This window comes from Crotalus tigris, unplaced genomic scaffold, assembly GCF_016545835.1.
Source record: "Crotalus tigris isolate CLP2741 ecotype Arizona unplaced genomic scaffold, ASM1654583v1 scf7180000024167.7108832, whole genome shotgun sequence".
Classification (NCBI taxonomy): domain Eukaryota; kingdom Metazoa; phylum Chordata; class Lepidosauria; order Squamata; family Viperidae; genus Crotalus; species Crotalus tigris.
The window spans coordinates 4240208-4261959 of record NW_024100417.1 but is presented as its reverse complement, the minus strand read 5'-3'; the positions used below and the strand labels follow the sequence as shown (position 1 = coordinate 4261959).

The following is a 21752-nucleotide window of genomic DNA, read 5'->3' as shown; positions in this document are numbered from 1 at the left end:
TAGCTCCTCTGAAGAAACATATTAAAATAAATCTTTAGTTCTGACAATTTACACATTCTGCCAGAAAAACTATAAAGCAAATCCTCTTCTAAATATTAAGAAAGTCAGAAAAAGTCAGCCAATTATTAGCTTCGTTTCCTGAATTTTAATATAACATGCAAGCCAATTACTATAAATAAGAAATGTAAAACATGACAAAGGTATTGAAAGTTGCATAGCTATACTATGAAAAAAGTTAGATTACAGTAGCAGCATTTCCCTGAAAACCCTTTTTAAACAGAACAAATCAGCTAATGTTGGTAAACATGGGTAAATTGAAATATGGATAGTTGATATGGTTTTCTCTATCTTTATGGAAGCAGCCATAAGCTCTTGTGAAGCCATAAATAAAAACTGCCATAGAAAATTATAAAATTTGATTTTAGGTCTCTAGTTAATCATGCACTTTCGTAAATGTATGATTTTCATTTTAACAAAATTGATAAACAAAATGAGAAGCTTTTCCAGTTGCTGAAATTTGTTTCTATTGGCTTAATTTGTCTTTATACCTAGCATTAGAAAACTCCCTGGAACATATCTGAAGAAAAAACACAATTCAGCAACTAAACAATACTAAGAATCAATAATTACAGATGATTCATATGATTGAGGTTAACAACCCACTTAAAAACAAAAACAGCTGCTCTAAAAAGATTGGTTTTAATAATAGTTATTTATAAATTTTAATCACTATCAATACATAAAGAGGAAGAACATAAAATCGGGAAAAGAATGTTTCATAGAAGTGTGAACAAATGTATAAGTTTTATTTTCATGTAAAATAACCCAGAAAAGTATAAAAAGTTAAACATATAAGTTATTTTAAAAGTTTCTACAACTCGGCCCCTGGCTGTCCCAACTATATAAACTTACATTAGTGGCCAAAATTGTGGAAATCTTTTGGGAAAAGTGTACGGTAGAAATGTCACCTTTGGTTAAGTTTCCACCAATTCTTCTTCTAATTTCTTTATAACTGTAGCCTTGTTCACTTAATAACACTATTTTACATCGCTTTCTGGGCAACCAGTCAACTCTTTGCACCATTACTTTAATTTTATTACGTTTACAAGCTCACTAAATGAAAGAACACAAAAAACCCCAACCAACTTGATAGCGATCACATAACACACTAACAAATGTCCTCCTCTCAGCTTCAATACATGACATCAATAACTGAATCCTACTGTGATCTGATTGGCTCATTGCCAAAACAAGATGACACCTGATTGACTCTCTAAACACTCATGCTGATTGGCTACAATCAGATGAAGAAAAGCTACCTGATATCAGCCCAAGCAAGTTGTGCTTCCTTTTTCTGGTTATTTGGCTATAACTTTTCATAGAATATAGTACAGATAATTGAACAAACTTTGTTGCATTACATTCTTGATTAAATTATCTTTCCATTGATATATAATTTTATAGTACTACTAAAAAAAAGTGGTGTTATTAGCCATCAAACCTCAAAAATACACTTTTCCCAAAAGGTTTCCACACTTATGGCCACTGGATATCTGTATGATTGCAGTACTAGAGCTATACATTATTTATTGATGATACTGTTTAAATCATCTCGTCACAAAAAATGTTCAGATATTTCATGTAACTTAGATTGATTTTGGTAGATGAAGCGTTGGCTCACCTAACGCCTTTTCTCAGCATGATGAAGAATCCACCACTGGGTTATTTCAGTCCTCCTGCCCAATCAGACTAAGTTGTCAAGTTGTCACGCCCCTCTTTGTCTGGGACCAGTTTCATTGACGGCGTAGCCAATGACAACAGTTCGACGTGATGACTCTCAAGCAGGTACCAGGAAAAAAAAAACAAGTCCCCAACACAGACCTAACTAACCTCTAGAAGGGAGGGCGTGGATTCTTCATCATCATGCTGAGAAAAGGCATTCAGGTAAGCCAACGCTCCTTCTCCAGCATGATGACTGAAGAATCCACCAATGGGACATACCAAAGCTCCAGGAATCCCTATGGGTGGGAGTCAGTTGGGGTCTGTGAACATGATAGTGTCACTACCTGCTGTAAAATACGTCTACCGAAGGTGGCCTCAGCCAATGCAAACTTATCCAAACGGTAATGTCTAATGAAGGGGGAAGGCGAGGACCATGTCGCCGCCCTGCAAATGTCCTCAATGGATATTTGAGTTGCCCACGTTGCAGTTGTGGCAGCACTGCTGCTGGAGTGAGCCATCACATGACCAGGAACGGGCAGGGCAAGAGATACATATGCGCCTGCGATACAAGCCCTGATCCACCCATTGAGGAAGGCTGAAAGGATACAAACAGGGCTTCTGACTTATGGAAAGGTGCTGTGCGCTTGATATAACAGCACAAGGCTCTCCTTATGTCTAGTGAGTGCCATTGCCATTCCAAGTCATGCGATGGGTGAAGACAAAAGTCTGGGAGAATAATCTCTTGTGCCCTATGGAACACTGTGTTTATTTTTGGAATAAACGAAGTATCTAACCTAAGAACCACTCTGTCCTCATGAAACATGCACAGGTCCTTCCTGATCAATAAGGTAACCAATTCCGATATTTGTCTGGCAGAAGTAATTGCTATCAGGAAGGAAATCTTAAGTGACAAGTATCGCAAGGAACATGTTCTAAGTGGTTCAAAGGGAGGAGAGGTTAGTGCCTGTAGAACCCGGGGTAAGTCCCAACAGGGATACCTATGAAACACAGGGGGTCTACTATTAGTGACTCCCTTGATGAAAGACCAGATGGTAGGGTGTCGAAACAAGGACTCTGAAGAGTCCCAGGAGAGTACCGTGGAAAAGGCCGCTGTCTATGGATAGTGTTGGATGACAACCCTTGTTAACGCCCTCCAGTAAGTATTCTAACACCTTGGGAATGGTTACTTGTGACAGACTCACGTGATTCTTGTCACACCAATGACAGAAGTTCTTCCATGTATGGTCATAAATACGATTAGTCGCTGGTCTCCTGGCAGCATGAATCATATCGATCACCCCTGACGAGTCAGGGTGCGGGGTTCAAGTGTAAGGCAGTCAACTGAAGCCATTGGGGGTCTGGATGCTGAAGATCCCCCTGCATCAACTGAATGCGGTTGTTTGGAATCCTCCACGGGACGGAGACGGAGAGGCTCACCAGGTCTGGGAACCATGGTCTTCTGGGCCAGTGAGGAGCAACAAATATTACCTCCGCCTGCTCCTCCAAGATCTTCCTGATAACTGCTGGCAACAGAGGCAGTGGGGGAAAAGCATACAAGAGGCCTTGTGGCCATTGGCCGCATAGGGCATTTGCCCCCTCCGTTCCCCGTGAGGGGAACCGAGAGAAAAATCTGGGCAGCTGGGTGTTTCCAGTGAGGCGAACAGGTCCACGATCAGACGGCCAAATCTGTCCGAGATTTCCCTGAAGACATCCAGGTGTAATTTCCACTCCGAATGGTCCACTATTGACCTGCTGAGGAAGTCCGCCTGCCGATTCGCCTCTCCCGAGATGTGCTCTGCGCTGATGGAAAGCAGGTTGCTCTCTGCACAGGAGCCCAGTGATCAAGCCTCTGTCATGAGGAACTTGGACCGGGTGCCCACTTGCCGATTCACGTGAGCTTTTGCAGCCACGTTGTCCATCAGGACCAGTACATGTTGTCCTCTGACTACTGTGTGGAAATGTTTGAGAGCTAGGTGGATCGCTCTGAGCTCCAACCAATTTATGCTGTGCCTCAGGTCTGTCTGTGACCACTGACCCTGAGCCATCCGGGTTTGGAGGTGAGCACCCCAACCGAAGAGACTTGCGTCCGTGGTCACACTGATGTGACTGGGTTCTTTGAACAGAGTCCCCTTGTGAATGGCCAAGGATGCCCACCAGCCGAGAGACACACCTGACGAGGGACACGCACCAACTGATTGGATGTACTGGTGTGTTGTCTCTGGTACGGGAGCATGTAGTCGGGCCCGTGTCACTATGGCTATGCAGGATATCAACTTTCCCAGGAGCTGGGAAAGGAGAGCCAGTGAAATGGTCCTGTTCCTGCGTACCCTGAGTGCCAGGTCTCTGATGCTCCTGCGTCACTCCTCTGACAGATACACGTGACAAGAGTCCGTGTCTATTACCGCCCCCAGGTGTAACAAGCGGGTTGAGGGAGTCATCTGGCTCTTTTTGAAATTTATTAAGAACCCATGGTTCTATAGGCTCCTGATTGTGAGGGACAAATCCGACTGGGCGGTTGCTACTGATTGTGACTGGATCAGTATGTCGTCCAGATAACACTGGACGCGCAACGGGACCAACCTCAAATAAGCTGCCAGCACTGCCAGAATCTTGGTGAAGACCCTGGGGGCGGCGGAGAAGCCAATGAGAGAGCCCTGTACTAAAAATGGCGGTTGAGATAACAAAACCGCAGATACCTGCGATGTTCCGGGAGGATGGGAATGTGCAGGTATGCCTCTTTGAGATCTATTGATGTTAATAGATCTCCTCGCCTGATACTACTTAGGATGGAATGTAATGTCTCCATCTTGAACCTCCGGTATTGTAGTTGGAGGTTCAGCCCCTTGAGGTCGGGGACTGCTCTCCATCCCCCTAAAGATTTTGGGACCACAAATAGGATGGAGTAATACCCCAATCCCTCCTGTGACAAGGGGACCTCCTCTATGGCCTTGATGCCCAATAGGTGTCGAATGGCGTCCTCCAGGAGCCCTCTTTTTATCGGGTTTCTCATGGCTGGGCAAGAGACAAAGTGGTCTATTGGAGTGGATTTGCACTCCAGGGACAGGTCTTCCCTTATGGTGTGCAGAACCCAGGAGTCTGTGGTCGTGCTTTCCCATTGGCGGATAAAAAGAGTAAGTCTGCCACCAATGGGGGGAGTTCCCTCTGAGTCACTTGGTGCAACAGAAGGGGTGACCCCCTCTGCCCCGAAAGGAAGGTTTGCTCTGGGTTTGGTACCAGGATCTGTCTCTATAGCTCGCCCTATCAAAGGAGCGCTCTGCCTTAGGAGCTGAGGGCCGGTAGAATTGTCCCTGTTCTGTCGTGGTTTGAGTCCGAAAGGACTGACGGCGACTGTAAGGGAGGAAACGCCTGTTAGTTCTCCTAGCCAAATGAGAAATGACCTTCTGCTTTTGCTTGTTCTCAATGAGATATGGAGTTAATGCCTCCCCAAATAGTCTGCCACCCGTGAAGGGGGCAGTGGCCGCACACCACTTGTGTTTGCTCTCAGCCCTCCAATTTTTAAGCCAGAGTAGCCTCCGAGCGACTACGCTGGAAGCCATTGCCCGGGCTGAGTGTTTGGTCGAGTACAGGGAGATATCTGCCATATACTCAGACGTGGCTATGAGTTTGGTCAGATCCTGATGGATCCTGACCTCCTCCAATGGAATCCTATCCTGTGATTACCTAAGCCAGGTAATGGATATCCTGGCAAAAAAAGAGGTGGAAGTTGCCGCCTTTGCTGCCCATGCAGATGCCAGGTGAACTTTGCGTAAAGCAAGTTCAGATTTTTTATCGTCCACCTTAAGGATGTCTGAAACATCTGCCGGAAGGCTGGCTGCAGACAAAAGTGGGGCTAGTGATTCATCCACTTCAGGCACTTCTAATAGGTCTGTCAAATTCTTTGCCATGTCCACAATCTTGCACTTAGACGCTCCCTGAGAAGGCTGAGCTGCTGGAGATTCCCATTATCCCTGAATGTTCTTCAGGAATAAGGGGGGACATGGGATTTGGAGGTGTTTGACTACTGGCTCGGCGAACAAGGGATTAGTGTTCTGATCTGAAGAAGGCTGGGGTTGGAGCCAGATCGGAGATGAGCTTACCCACTGCACAGGCCCTGCGCAGCAAGGAGCGAAAGAGCGATGCATTAAAGAGTTCTGCCATGGGCTGAGAGTCATGTGCAATCAGACCAGCGGTCCCCACCTTCGCTGCTCCTAAACGAGGCTTCGTTTTTTTAGCAGCAGCCGGAAAAAATGTTTTAAGAGAAAAATGATCGTCCCCAGCAGCACACTCTGAGCGGTGAACAGATCTTGATCTTAGCCCAAAAATGCTTCGAAGAAGAAATGTAGGCCAGCGGACTCAAAATGGCAGCCGCTAACAAGAAGCTCCGACCAGGCCCGGTCAGAGAAGAAGCCACGTGGCCTCAAAATGGCGGCCACTAGCTGGAACGCCTCCACTGCCCAAAAGGTGAGAAGAACTCAGTCCCTTTATTAAGCGAGAACGAAAGGAACACCCCCCACTTCTATCTTTTAGCTTAATTGGGAAGAAACTCAGCAAACTGCTGAGTTTAGGGGAAAGGCAGCCAGCTACCCTTACATGGAGAGGAATACTACTCTGCCCCTAAAGGAAAGGGAAAAGGGCCAGACCTCCCAGAGAAAGGAACAATCAAAACTACAATTCTACAATTCTCCAGGAAAATTCCACCAATGATTTAACAATATCTAGTCTGACCTGCTATCCAAGAAGAGAGAGTCAAGTTATCATGTCCTCATGGGCAAAAGACTAAGATGAAACTGGGAGGTCCCAGACAAAGAGGGGCGTGACAACTTAGTCTGATTGGGCAGGAGGACTGAAATAACCCAGTGGTGGATTCTTCAGTCACCATGCTGGAGAACAACTCAGTTTTGAAAAATAATATAGTTACTGAAGGAAAAGAATTATATGTGTATATGTCATAAGTTGCATTTATGTCAGAAAACAGCATAAGTTTACCAACTGTAACTTAATATACAGAGAGGTTTAAGATATCTGCATATGCTTTCAATATGTTTCTAGAATTCAACTCAAACTGCTAGAATTGGCCTGCTATCTATATGACCTAGTTCCTGATATCTCAAGGACCTCCACCTCCAATACACGTCAGCCCATGCCTTGGAGATAATTCTCAGGGATCACCAGCAGCACTTTGCACCGGTGTCCTTTCTCTGGGAGGGAGGGAGACATTCCTTCAATGCCAAGTTATTTTCTTTTTTTCCAGTCTTTTGAAACTAGTACCTTCTCTTATGTGATTATTGTGTTTCAGAGTTTCATAGAATTCTTGGCTGGTTTTAATTTAATGGCAATTTTCAAAGTTATATTGTGAGCTACTATGGTAGCTTTTTAACTGAAAATAAACAATCTACTAGGCTTGGGTGATACTTAAATAACCCTACATAGTGCTCTGATATGAAATGGTTAAGTTCACTATCTAAACATCAAATCAAGATTGCAAGGTATATGTAAAACAATCATTGAATAGTTTCTGAGATTAGGTGAGGTTACTGCATTATCAAATTTAATTTTATGTACCCAGTGGAGACATAAGACTAAACAATAATTGGGTTATTATTCTTTTTTTTTTTACTTTTGAGGGATAATGATTTAAAATCTGTATCTCTGTTAACACCCACCAAAAGACTTTAAATAGATAGGCCATAACACTAATCAAATATCATTATTCCTATTATTTGTCCCCAAGATAATTCTTTTGAAGAGGCTTATCTGCTTTTCAAGTACTGTTAAAATTCTGCCAACATAAACAACAACAAAAAGACAACAAAGAATTAGATTATCGGGGGGGGGACAGCATGGGGGCGAGGGGGAGACAGCATCAGGGATCATTTGGTCCAATGGAATGAAAATCATTGGAAAGGGAACAGATGGCCTACAGCTATCAAAAGCAGCTTTTTCTCAGTCTATTGATCTGTAACACTACACTTCTTGTCTCACAGAAAATACTTCTGCCTTTTTTAAGAAATATGCTTATGTTCTTTGTCTGTATCCTGTGAGAAGGCTTCCCAGTTTGTAATATGGAACAGGAAAACTATTATACCAGTGGTCAATGAGTCAACAGGCTGTGAAGCTTTGACCAGGGTTTTCTCTAAAATCTTTTTTATTTAGTCATTGCTCCTTATTAATCTACTTTAGGTTAGTTTTTTTAACAAAAGTTTTTTTCAGTAGGCAAAAAGTATTTGCCTACTCATAAGAGATTAATTCTACTCGTTACTCCTTTCCAAAAGCACAGGATCAAGAAACATGTCTCATCATGAAGCAGGGAAGAAATGTTTTTGGTTTGTAGCAGGAACTCCTTTGTAATAAACGAAGAAAACAATAAACGAAGCAACAGTCATTCCATACATTGCAGGAATATCGGAAAATTCAAGAGGATCTTCAGCCAACACAACATACGTGCACACTTCAAAACCAAAAATACACTAGGACAAAAGCTTGTCCATCCCAAGGTTAAAACACCCAGACACAAACTAAGCAACGTGGTATATGCAGTACAATGCAGTGAGCCATGCAGTGAGCCATGTACATTGGAGAAACAAAACAACAACTTCAAAAGGGTATAACACAACATAGGAGAGCAAACCCATCAGAACCAGATTCAGCAGTGCATCTGCATTTAAAAGACAAGGCCACTCTTTTGAAGACAGCATAGTTCACATTTTGGACAGAGAGAACAGTTGCCTCGTGAAAAAAGCGTCTATTACCTGGATGGCTGAGAATCTCCATAGACATTTAAACTGAATAAAAGATTTTATGGTTTTGAACAATGTAAGACTGAGTTTGAAACAGAACTACATATTAATGATGGAATGTGTTATTGCTAAAATATATAAAATTTTGTTGAAATAGAAAAACATGTAAAATAATGTATGATAAAATGGGCTTAAAAACATTGGTTACAATATACATATGGATCAATGTGAAAATATGTGGTTGAAAGGGCTAATATTTACATTATGTTATAACCTTAGATTTTTTTTGTAAAATGATCTAATGTTTTATTTGTCAGCAGAGAAGTTGTCTAGAACAGAGGTCAAACCTTTTGGCACCTGGGACCAGTTCCGTGGAGAGAGGTTTTTCTGCGGACCAGAGGGTGTGTGGTTATGTATGTTGCCTGCATCCCACAGATGGGGCTTTGCTTATTTGTGTGGACTGGTTGCTGGCATGCCGCGGCCTGGTACCGGTCAAAGGACCAGGGGTGGGGACCCCTGATTTAGAATGTATAAAGCTAGTTCAAATTTTTAGTGGAAATGTGAACAACATGAGGAGACATTTTAACATGTTTGGTGGACTTATAAAAAATCTAAAGTATTTGAATACAAATACATAATTTCAGAAGATTTTAAAGACTTAAGTACGATTGAAACCAGAAGCTTCTTCTTTGGGATTAATGAAGAGATGACTAGGAAAGTCATGGAACTTTATTTTTCTATAACTGCAGCGAGATTATTGTGTGCTCAAAAATGACCACCCACAATGAAGAAATGGTTGGCAAAGGTGATGGAACATTCAGGGATGGCTAAATTAACTTCTTTAGAGAAAAGACAATATCTACATTAATAGTTAACTGGAAATCCGTAACAGTTACTTTTCAACTATGACCATAATTGAGGCCTGAATTAGTTATGTGGCAGTAGTTAAGCAGGACACTATGTGGCCATACCCAATTTTAGGAATTTTTTTTCAGCAGTTGTTAAGTGAACATGAAAAAACTAAGAACTAAGACCCCAACCTACCCCAAGGTTCAAATGCATAAATAGAGGGTACCAAGATGATCTTGGGCTGTTTACTGTAGATGGAGAACACAACAGTGAAGGAACAATGTGAACATTTCTTAACATTTAGGCCTTTTTATCTGAATGCAATGCTCACATGCTCTTATTATTGTCAATTAACCAGCTATAGTATGAAAATTTCTCAGATCCTTCCTCCTAAATAAGTTTGAGACATGAAAGAAAGGCAAGAGAGAACTTGATTTTATCAATTAAACTATATAAAATTCCTCATCCTTCTCTGTAATTTGACTGATTACTGGACAACTAATTACACTAGACAAACATTTTTTTCAAGTTTTGCTTCTTACACAATTTTTGGTGATTATCATAGACCAATTCTAACTGTACACAAGTATAATCTCAGAACTGACTGTGTCACATTGGAATCTTGAGAAATATGAAATTAACATTTAATGACCACAACGTATTTAATTGTATAATATTTAATGGATTCCAGTTGCCCTGATGAACTTTTTCCATCATGGCAATATCCTAGTGAAACCTTCACTATATTTGCCATGAGGTGCACCTAGATTTTCAAGAAAGAATTCCAAATGTCACTGCATAAAATGAATCTTCAGTGACATGTTGCACTTAGTCTTGTATGATGTAAGAAGTTTGTCAACCAGCTGAATGTAATTTGGTGCTCTATAGTTGCCAAGAAAATTCTCAGTGACATTCTTGAATGCTTCCTACACAATTTTCTCCACTAACGAATCTTCGAATTGCTTGTCATTGATGACATATCTGACCTGTGCAGCAACAAAAGTGTCTTTTTAAATCATGGCATCATTTATTCTTCAAAACATCATATAACAAAAATCTTGGCTTTTCTTGTTTATCACTTTCACAAAATCGTTCATCAGTCTGAGTTTTATGTAAAGTGGAGGCAAAAATATCTTTATCAAGTCAATAAGTGGATCATATGTCAGGTTTTTTATTCTGGAATCAAATTCTTTCACAGTGGCCATTTCTCTTTAATGTAATGTGACTGTTTTACACAACTGTCCCATTGACATACAGTACAGAGCAACAGTATTTAGCATATCCAAGCTGCATTCCAAGTAGTAGAACCACTACTTTTATATCACCATAGATATTCCAGTTGTATTTAGTGTACTGGACTGTGCTTCAATAAAGTTCCATAATTTTATTTATTTTTTTCATTTGTGCAGAATAGCTAACAGGTACTGAAGAGTATACATTGTTATTGTGTAAAAACAGCAGATTTCTATAATACGTGATAGGTTAAATTACAGGTTATTTTCACGATTAACAGCCAAATATCTGTAAGATACACCCGATTGTTCAGGAAGTAAAATCTTTGCTGGCCAGTGTAATGTGATACCAAGATGTTTTCATCCTCTAGTGACCATATAGATTTTCTCCATGATCTCTAGTTTAGAATGAGGTTAATCTTTCCCCCTGACTACCCTAACTACTTTTTTCTTTAACTGTACTACCTTTAAATTTGTCTTAGTATTGCATCTGTTTGTTTATGGGAATATATGTTCCACTTGTTCTTGGACCCTTTTCAGACTTATGAATAGTGATGTCTATAGAAATCCTATTATTGTTCCTGTCTTCCTTCTCTTAAGGCCAAAGGAAAACCAAAAGAGGAGAATATTTTAATGAAATGGCAATATAGCCACTACAAGATGCTACCATACATAATCAGCAGCAGCACCAGAAAAACATTATAACTTATCCAAGCTGCAACTGAAGGAGAGACTTCTAAATAATATTACTTTAAGGGGAAAGACCAAAGACATGCAAACTTTCTTTGTTCATCAACATCAACAAAAAATAAATTATTAAATAAACAGGGTCTATACTAAGTATTGCCACACTCTGGTAAGCCCCACATGCAGCCTTTGAGGACTGGCCCTTTTTTCACTTTACTACAGAACATAGGATAGTGGTGATGGAAAATAATCTAGCTCATGCAGGAAAATAAAAGTAATGGCTTTAGTTGCATTGATGCAGGCTCAATTTCCCACTGAGCAATTGCAATTATGAGAAAAATAACCTCTGTGGGGTTGAATTTCACCATTGTTATTTCATCATGCATACATCTAAAAGTGCTATACTAAACAGGATTCAAAAAATAATAATCCTATAATGTACAAAGCCCCATAAGCAATTTCAATAAAACAAATCACTATTCCATTAGATTCAATATTACCATTCTATAAGGATTGTCTTCTAGGTAAAGCTCCAATCACTTCTGGTATTAAACTGATACGAAAGACAAAGCCATTACATATATTATACCATCAATACTTTCAAATGTTCCTTAATCAGTTTCCCTACAGATTTGTTGAAACAAGGATTCCAGAATTCTGAGCCAATGTGGCCAGAAGTTGTAACATATATAGAGATATCAGACTGGCAAAGTTTGTGAGAAATAACACTAAGAAATAGTGCGCCATGAGACCAATTAGTCACAAATATCATTTTTTCAAGATGCTGGCTCTCACCTTTAAAGCCCTTCATGGTTTGGGACTGAATTATCTGATAATTGGGACAATTATCTGATCTCTTACCAGTTACATCCACCCAACTCACTAAAGCGAGGTACATCTGGTGGGACCCAAAAGGGCCTAGTCCATGGTAGCTCCTTTCCTTTGCAATATCATCCGTACAGAGTTTACCCTGGTCCCTGCTTTGATACTCTTTCATAAGGCCCCGAAGACCTGGTTTTGCTGACGGGCCTGGGGAACCCAGAGTGGGATGGAGCCCATCATTTGATTGTGTATTGCTGCCAGGAAAGTGCAAATTTGTTTTATTCTTTTATATTGAGTTTTTATTCTTTGTAAGCCACTCAGAAGGGCGGCCATATAAATCTTCTACATACATACATACATACATACATACATACATACATACATACATACTGTCTGCAAAAATCCAAACAACCACTACAACATAGAAGCAAAGATATGGCATTTTCTGCATCCCTTTTGCTGCCATCTAATTGTTCTCTTGAATGTTGCAGTCTAGAAAGTAGCTTCTTAACCAGGCTTCATAATCCACAAATAGCTAGTTACTGAAGTTTCTGAAATCATCATTAATAGTAACAATCTTGAGGGAACTTCACAATTTTAACATTTGGGGGGGGGGGAGTAACCAACTGTGGAAGATTTTTACAACAACCCTACCAGGACTGACTGCCTTCAGTGTCCCCAAAATGCTGACTGGAATTTGGGCTGGGAAGAACCAGTATTATCCTAGAACAGGGGTATCAAACTTGCAACGTCACATGATGTGTTGCGACATATTGTGGCTTTTTTTTCCAATTGCAGGCAATGGAGTGGGCGCAGTTTTGCTATGACACATCCAGCCCATGGGCCGACAGTTTGATATCCCTATCCTAGAAGTTGCTAGGAGTACTTTAGAATAGGATAGTGCTGGAAGGGACCTTGGAGGCCTTCTAGTCCAATCCCCTGCTCAAGCAGGAGAACCTATACCATCTAGCCTCTTTTTTAAAATCTCCAATGATGGAGCACCCATGATTTCTGGGAGCAAGCTATTCCACTGGTTAATTGTTCTCACTGGCAGGAAGTTTCTCCTTAATTCCAGGTTGCTTCTCTCTTTGGTTGGAAAGCTGAAAATGCATATTAAATATTGCAACATTTTGCTGCTGGTTTCACATGTAAAATATAATATAATTCAGATATTTAAAACAATGGTTTCAAATGTAGTTATACAATCATGCTTTCTGTAAACTACAATTATTTCCCTTTTTCCCTCTGAGGGTGGTGGTGCTCCAAGATCCTCTCAGAGATCCACAAGAATCAAAATTAGTTGCCAGCCTATGTCGACAAAGAGCCCATAAAAAAATCTTGAGAAAATGTAGAGACAGTGACTTAGTAAATTTTAATTTTTAACATGCTAAATATTGGTAAATATAATCCATAAAACAAAAGCTATTTTGGGATTCCCAATTTTTAAAAATGGGAAGCACTGTTGACAGATAAAAGTTTAAGAAATATTGATCTAATTCATAAAGCCTTCATACCTTTGAAGCAGATGCTAAAACACCTCAAAATTGTAAAGGGAAGAGAGAAATCATATCCTAGTTTATTCTGCTCATAAACTATGTTCTGCAGCAAAGTTATTCAATCCAAGATACTAAATGATATTAGTCCTCTTCCTTATTCATGTCCAACATAAATGTCAGCTCATAATAACCATTTTCAGGGGACGCTGCAACTGCTTTTGGAGAGCAACATAACTGTGTAAGTTGGATATGAATTCTGTAATTTCACTAATATAGGACCTAAATTAATTTGCTAATTTTTTTACAGGTTAGGAAGAATCAAGAAATGTACTCAATATTGGGCATATTGTAAAAATGGTTTAAAATCATTTTCAGGAGCAGATATAATTTCAACTTATGACATAATTTTCTGATCTTATGAGTACTATCTATACATATTGCAAACGTATAAACAATGGAGATATTAAATCTTACTATTATGTAAGAAGAGTCACCCCACCCCCATCCCCACAAAAAACCAATTTTCTTTATTTTGATTACAAAAAAAGCCCAAATTAGCATGTCAAATAATACAATATAATAGCTTGATTCCTTTAACACTCTTGCAAATGTTGTAATATCCTTGGAACAATTTTAAAAGATATTACAGCCTGCATTAACTTTTTGTCTTCTGAATATCTTTTTAAAAATCTCCCATGCCATGTAAAAGAAAAAGAAAAAAAGAATCTCAAGATGATAGCAGAACCATGCCAGTAAATTTTTGATTCACAATTTAGGCTTAGGAATCCTTGCACAAATACAGAGGCTTCTAAGAACTTGTGCATAAATTATGCAATGTGCAATTTTAAATACATATGATTTCAAGTTAAATTGTCAAACTATTTTGTTCTTCAATGTAATTGTCTCATTCTGCACTTTTCAAGAAATACTTATTTTTCTGTTGAATTAGTATTATACAGCAGCATTTTGCCCTATCTTAGATTTAAGTTTTTTATTACTACTTTAGGTGCATAATGGGAATCAAATAGTTTTAACTCAGCCTGTTCTAAAAAGCACTTTAGAAACCACTATAAAACTGGAATGGAGGAACTTATATTACTCTTATAATGTTTTGACAAGCACAAAACAGCGCTGCACAGTGATATTTAGCAGTCCAACAGTCTTGATGTGTCTATAAGTTTACAATCCAATTAACTACATGAAATGTTAGTACACAAATAGTTTTTTCATAATTATGCAAACTATATAAAAAATTCAGTCACAAACTATAAAACTACAGTTACATTAATCTCACCACACTGGAACTATTTTCAAAGTAATTTCTACCTTTTATACCTTTCAAGGGCAATAAAGGAATCAATTTCTATGAGGAACCACTGCATTTGTTAACCTCACTAAAAGGCTAAAGCCACATATTAATGCAGAACAGAGAACATTTAAATATGATATTTAAGACCCAAGTAAGGTTTTGATCAACAATATATTCCTTATAGAAGCTCTATTAAATCTGTGAGTAAAAATAATTGCTGGATTTCCAAATACAGATGGATAAAGTCTTGGTTCATAACACACTAAATGTAACTGTAACAGAAAAGAAGAAAGTGTGAATAATTGATGTGGCAATACCAGGTGATAGCAGAATAGAAAACAAAGAATTAAAGAAGATCACAGTTTCAAGATCTGAAAATTGAAATTAAAAGATTATGGCATGAACAACACTTAGAAATTCTGATCATTGACATTTGCCAAATGTCCCAATTTTGATCACATGACCATGGGAATAATTGTAAGTGTGATAAACAGTCATACTGGTTATTTTTTCAGTGCCACTTTAAACAGTTACTGAATGAACTGTTGTAATTCGAAAGCTACCTGTAATTCTTAAGTTCTTGGTTAGGACTTAAATTATTAAGTTTCCATTAGCTTAGGCTGTGATTCTAACTGTAGATTACCCACAAATAACCATAATAGTGTCCTAAGAACTGTAGGATTTTTTTTAAAACAATATTGCTTTAGTATCCTCCATCTCTGCTAGATTTAGGTATATATATTCCAAAACAATGGAAAACTTGGTCTTTAAGCCATTAATAGTTTAAAGCTATATTGTATGTGGATTTGTAAAGGCCAAAAGTTTAATCTTTTTATATAAGCAATTATGCTAATGAACTAGAATTACGCATAGAGAATATAATGGTTTATTTGCTCTAAACCATGATTTGTCTAACAGTGATTCATGCAATAAATGGCTGAGCTACAAAAAGTCAAACCAAACAAACCATATTATTATTAGAGGGGATGTATTGAATTGATATGGACTGCTGTTATATGAATTTTGCTAAAATCTATGGTTACAATTAAATATTTTATATATAAAATAAAACAAACAATATTAATGGCTTAAAGTTCCAGTTTTTCTTCTGTTACCATTTTTCATCTTTGGAGGTCAAATTCAACAACTCTCATTATAAAAAGGCACAACAAGCACATAAGGATGAAAATAAGCCAAGTCTCCTCTCAGTAAGAATCAAGGGCATCAATCTACAAACGTTATTTCTTTACCAAAATATTTGGAAAATAATTTGCTTTTATTTCTTTTATTGTTTCTGCCAAAAGTCACAGTGAAATCATAATTAAACAACACATAAACAGCAGAAAAGTAGAAAGTATTATTTTTAACCAAGCTGTATTATAAAAATCATTAAATAAAGTAGGTCCAAATAAAAACGTAAATGGACACTTGCATCTCAAAATCCCTTAGGATCACACCCATCATATACACCTAGATCCATGAGAGGAGCCTGGATGAGATGGGATTAACACTGCATGGATATTTTTTGACAATATTGTTGTTTTAACTTTTTGCTTTGAAAGAGGTTACCAGGAAAAGAATTGGCTTTCCAAATACCCTAAAACTTATTTTCTTTATTCATATGAAAAACCAAAATGTAATTCAGTCAATAAAATAAATATAAAGCTTATATAATATTAGACCTGAAATTAAGCAATGGCCTAACACATATTATATTTGTGTAATTAGGACATTCTGCCCTTTGAGATAAACATCAACAATTATCCATATAACTGCTTTTGCACAAGTAAATGTAATGCAAGTTTATTCTGTAATTAAAATTACAGATCTGAAAAGTTCTATCACAATTAGCTTTGCATCATAAAATTCATACGCTTATGTGTCCAGCATTGCCCAATATATTGCTGGGAATCAAATTATTCTATCCAAGTATAGCACTGCTACCTCTGGCATAACACAGGCTACCTTGTGTGAAAATTCAAAACACGGTGTAAACCCCAAAAAATGATATAGATTCTTACTAATATATCACTGAGAGTTAAAATTATAGAACTAAACCACATTATATATTTTAAACCAAACACAACTTTTTATTTTCTTTAGATTATTCTTCAGCAGCTGCTGGAGACAGCCATTGATCCCAGGAAAAGATGCAACTGCTTTAAGAAGTTACTAGTAAATGCTACATGGAACATTCATGCTATTCTTAGCACCATTTCCCCTTTGAATAAAAAATGTTGTACAGTATTACTAGTGGAAAAGTGGAAAAAGTGGAAAACTCTACCCTTCATGATAAACAGTAACTGGATATATTAAGTAGAAAGTACATGACAAGCCCATATAAACATTAAATTTAAAGACCAAAAGTAGTGCATCACACAATTAATTTAACATAATCCAAATCAAACACACTGACATAGTTTTTAATAGAAAGGGGTTGCAGCTTGTCCAGCTCAAAGATTTTTATATACACAGAATACCACCCCAATGGTGTATTACACCATAGGGAATTTAGCATAATTATTTCATCTAACTTAGAATAGGTAGAAATAAATAGGCCTTTGCATCTCTAAGCAACAGGCAACTCACATCCAAGCCCATATGTCCAAGAGACAATCCTGAGTGTGACAGGAATGCAGATTATCAGGCCTGCATGACAAGCCCAAAACAGTTTTTATATTGGGTTATGGTGCGGTACATCACATTACATTTTCTTCATTGTTATATCAAATTAGAGGTTATCTTGAAGGGCACGGTGTCCTGATTACAAAGATTTAGGATAAGTATTAGTTCTATAATTAATTTCAGGCCCAATGTTATATATAAGGTTTATATTCATTTTACTGATTAAACTGTCTTGAATTTTCATGCAAATTTGGAACTGGAAATAAGTAACAAATCTTATTCTCCTCAAAAATTATGGATTAAAAACAAGCAAGAATTAATTTAAATGTACCTATACTATTTTACAACTTACTTTGAGTAAAAAGATAGCTGTAGTGATGGACACATTTCTTTACAATGAGTTTGTTAACTGCATTTTTGAACATAAGTATTAGGTATATGATGACAACTTGGCAAAGTAATAAACCAAAGATTAAAGTACATTGACAGCAAAATAAACTGGCCATTGTGATATAAGAATTGAGAGTTATATGTAGATTTTCATATGATTTTTGTAACGAAGTCACCACTCCAAGATTCTAGTGGTAGGGGAAGTACTCAACAATACTGGCAATCCAGTAAGCCAGTCCTTTGTAGAGATGGCATATATATAGTGATATTGACATAACAAAAAGGTTATCAATCCCTGTAGAAACTCCACATAAAAAGTAACTTAAGCTATGTTCATAGCTTCTTAACCCTTTGAATATGACTTCAGTGGGAAACATTCCTGTTGAATAAGACATTGTTCATTTTTTACCATGATGACCTTAACTCAGATGTGTATTAGGCACTCATAATTTCACCTGAAATAAGCAAAAATTGCATCCAAGAAATCAGGCAACTTTTTAAATGTTATAGACACCCTTCTGGGCAAAACCATTATTAATTGAATCATGCTAACTGAGGGCTATGTTGGAGAAGCAAAATCTTAATTTCTCTTCCAGATATAGGGAGGCAGACACAGCCCGACATATGGAAACTATAATATCATGTTCTTTTGTCTTCTGAAAGTCTGTCTGATAAGAGGGCAGTGGCAAAATAGTAGAGCAATGGAAAAATAGAATAAGCATCGATTAACCATCTCTTCAATGTATTATCTATAAAAATGAGTTAGCCATACAGTATTCAAAATCCTGCAAATACTAAAGCAGCTAATTTCTCAACCCTAATCATTTCATATTGAACAAGTGCAAATTAGGAATAATTTCTGGTTATTAGCACCTACATCAAAAAAGGCCCATAATTTGAATTAACAACACTGAGGGAAAGGTGAGAACAGTAGTGAAAAGCCCTACAAATCTGATTATGGTCACATAGTCCTAGACTGATGGTTATGGTCACATAGTCCTAGACTGAATGTGAGCTGAGAGGCAACCTATTCCTTAATTCTTTGTGTGCCCATCCATCTGACCTGATTTTGATTTAGCTATAATAGTGAATATCTGTACTCCAACAGAAACAACATAGATCTTACAAACTGATTCAATTTACAAATAGGTAGTTTGATAAACAATAGACAAAATTAAGATGCACTGTCAGTGTTTCAGTACACTAGTGGTAGATATAAACCACTAGAAATTGCAGTATTAAAGTTGCATGCGCAAATGCTTTAGGAATTTAAAAATCAGACTGCATTTTCAAGGTAATAAATTATTTTATGGAAATGGTAAAAAGTAAGAATGCATCTCTGTGTTAAATAAATTCAAATAATAGTATAGTTATACTGCCTTGCATAATAGTAAAGTAAAAATCATGACAGTGATTCTGTAGTCCAGGTTTTATATACCTATGTAAAGCCAGTATTGGAAAAAAATTAAAATTAACCAATGGAACACAGAAAATATTACTATAGTACGCTCATTCCTGATATTCAGAAGTCATCTTGGGATTTCATACAATTTATTAGTCATTCTTCAGTTAAAAAGAAACCAACAAGTTGAGTGGGAACTGGTTGACAAAGTGCCTACACCATTTGCATTTTAAAAGGGTTCTTTCCTACTCATCTAAAGTACTTCTGCCAGTCCAACAGGGGGCAAAAGTTTAAATCTTGCATGCAAACATAACCCTCTCCCAGGACAAATGACAAAATGGAATTTAAGGTAGCAGAATGCTCTATCACCTAATTCCAAGAAGAAACCTTTCACTGTTTAATTCTATATTAAAATTCCAAGAAATGTAAAAGCCGTTTTGTTCACAACACTTTGGCATGTAGAAAAACTTCAGTTTGTATTTAACATTCACTACAAAAGCTATTTAAATGCTATTAAAATAACAGAAAACTATTTTTATCTAAAAAGGTATTTTAAGAAGCCAGCATTCCATACACAAAATATGCAATTGCTAAGAGCACCCAAAGTTCTCCATGATCTTTATGCACCAGGCTAACAGCTAAATATCAGAACAGAAACATTTATTAGTTAGTTTAGTAATCACCCATTTTACTTAAAGCACAAAGTGCAAACTCCAAAGCAAGAAGGCACTACTCTAAAGCTGTCTGGAAGTGCAAAATCACAAATCTGTCTGCCGAAAACCCCCCCAAACTCATTGTTTCTCTCAATCCTTTTGAATGCGCATACACGCATAAATAAATAAAGCATATATGCATAAATAAATGCGTAATATTAAACTCAGCTTCTGGGTTGCAGATTGAAAAAAAAACAGGCATTGGGAAAGCATTTGGTTTGTGGGTTATTGTTGCAGTGGTATCACTATTTCTCTTTTCCAGACTGTATTCCAAACCTGGGAGAAATACAAAGATTTTGTTTCTGAACGTTTGTCTCAGGGTGGAGAAGCAGGCAAGGCAGCATTCCTGGCCGTGAGAGTCTTAAGCACGCAGGTGAAGTCAGCAGATCTCTTCAAACCGCCATGGGGTGGGGGTGGAGGGGAATGGATATACAAGGAGAATGATTTTCTTACATACTTCGTTGACAATTCGTATGTTATCTCGTGTAGAGGGGAAAGATCACCAGGCCATTTTCGTTAATAAGGAAACCGTATTTCCAGGCAACATTCGGACACTTGATGCATCGCCTTTGATTCCTTCAGGTTTCAGGAGAATCCTTCTTTATTTTAAACTCCGTGGACGCGCAATCGGGAAGAATTTCCTCGACCTTTAAATTGAGTTTTTAAGAAATATCCGCAACCGTCAGGTTACAAAACAGGAGGCGGCGGGTTGTGCCTACTGTATCATAAAACATACACCCCAAGTACAAACCACGGAAAAGAGAGAAGTGCAAATACCCTCTCGTGCAACAGTTCCCAAATAGTCACGCCAACACAATACGGCGCAGCGCATAAAAAGCAGCCCAGAGGTGGTGCAGGTGGAAAGGAGGAAGACGGGAAACGGCCCACAATTGGATTCCGGAATAAAAAGAAAGAATCGACCGGAATGCCGGCAGCAGGTGAGAGGAGGGCGGGTCGCGCGGAACATTCCACCCCCCCACCCAGAACTCCACATTCCGCATGTAATTAGATGCAAGAGACCCCCACCCGAGCGAGGGCGAGTTCCCGCCGCTGAACCGCTGGTAAGATTCCCCGGAGGACATGGGGGTGGGGGGGGTGCATTCTGCGGAAAGCGGCGGAATGGTCAGAATAACTATCCAGTGGAAAAGCCTACGACGCGATGGGACAAGTTGAACGTGGCAAGAGGAGCTTTTAAAGCCACGGGGAAAGCCAGCCTTTCCTACTATGCTCAACAGGCACCGAGCGAGCAAGCGGGAAGGAGGCGAGACATTACTCACCACGCGCGCCCAGAGCGCCGCCACCCGCATGCTGCTTTGCTCTGCTCCGACCCGCTAAGGAGTCGCGGGCGTCGAGCTCCGCACCGTCTCTCTGCACGTAGACACCGGCCGTCCGCGGAGCCCTCCAATCGGTTCGCACACTCTACTCTTCTCTTCGTGCGCGCGCGGGAACACGCATCCCGCGCGCGACCGACCGACTGACCGGGGAGTTGCCAGCGCAGCTCAGCCACCTCAACTAGGCCCGCGCTGCGCGCGCCCAACACCAACTAGCCCGCCTGCCCGCCGAGCTTTACCTTGCACCCGCCTATCAACCCCTCCTACTCTCGCGCGCCGCTCCTCCCGCTCCGCTTGCTCTTCGTGCTCTCTTCCCCCTCGGCGTCACATTCTGCGTGCCTCGCGCACCCCAGAAAGCCCTCTTCGTTCGTGCCACTCCTCCTCCCTCCCGTTACGCATCCAGGCTTTCTCCGCTCCCGCTCCTGTCTAAGGAGTAC

At 39.0% G+C, this 21752-nt stretch overlaps 1 protein-coding gene across 2 annotated transcripts in view; it reads right to left on the bottom strand.

The window, feature by feature from the left end:
• The window catches only part of PTPRF (protein tyrosine phosphatase receptor type F), a 547145-nt gene extending 525602 nt beyond the window's left edge, over window positions 1-21543 (bottom strand). Inside the window, exon 1 of one of the 2 annotated variants that reach the window (XM_039323287.1) lies at window positions 21262-21543. The gene's annotated coding sequence lies outside the window, so the exon portion shown is untranslated. The remainder of the gene's footprint in view (window positions 1-21261) is intronic. The other variant, XM_039323286.1, reaches the window with a different exon arrangement.
• Between the last annotated feature and the right edge of the window lie 209 nt (window positions 21544-21752).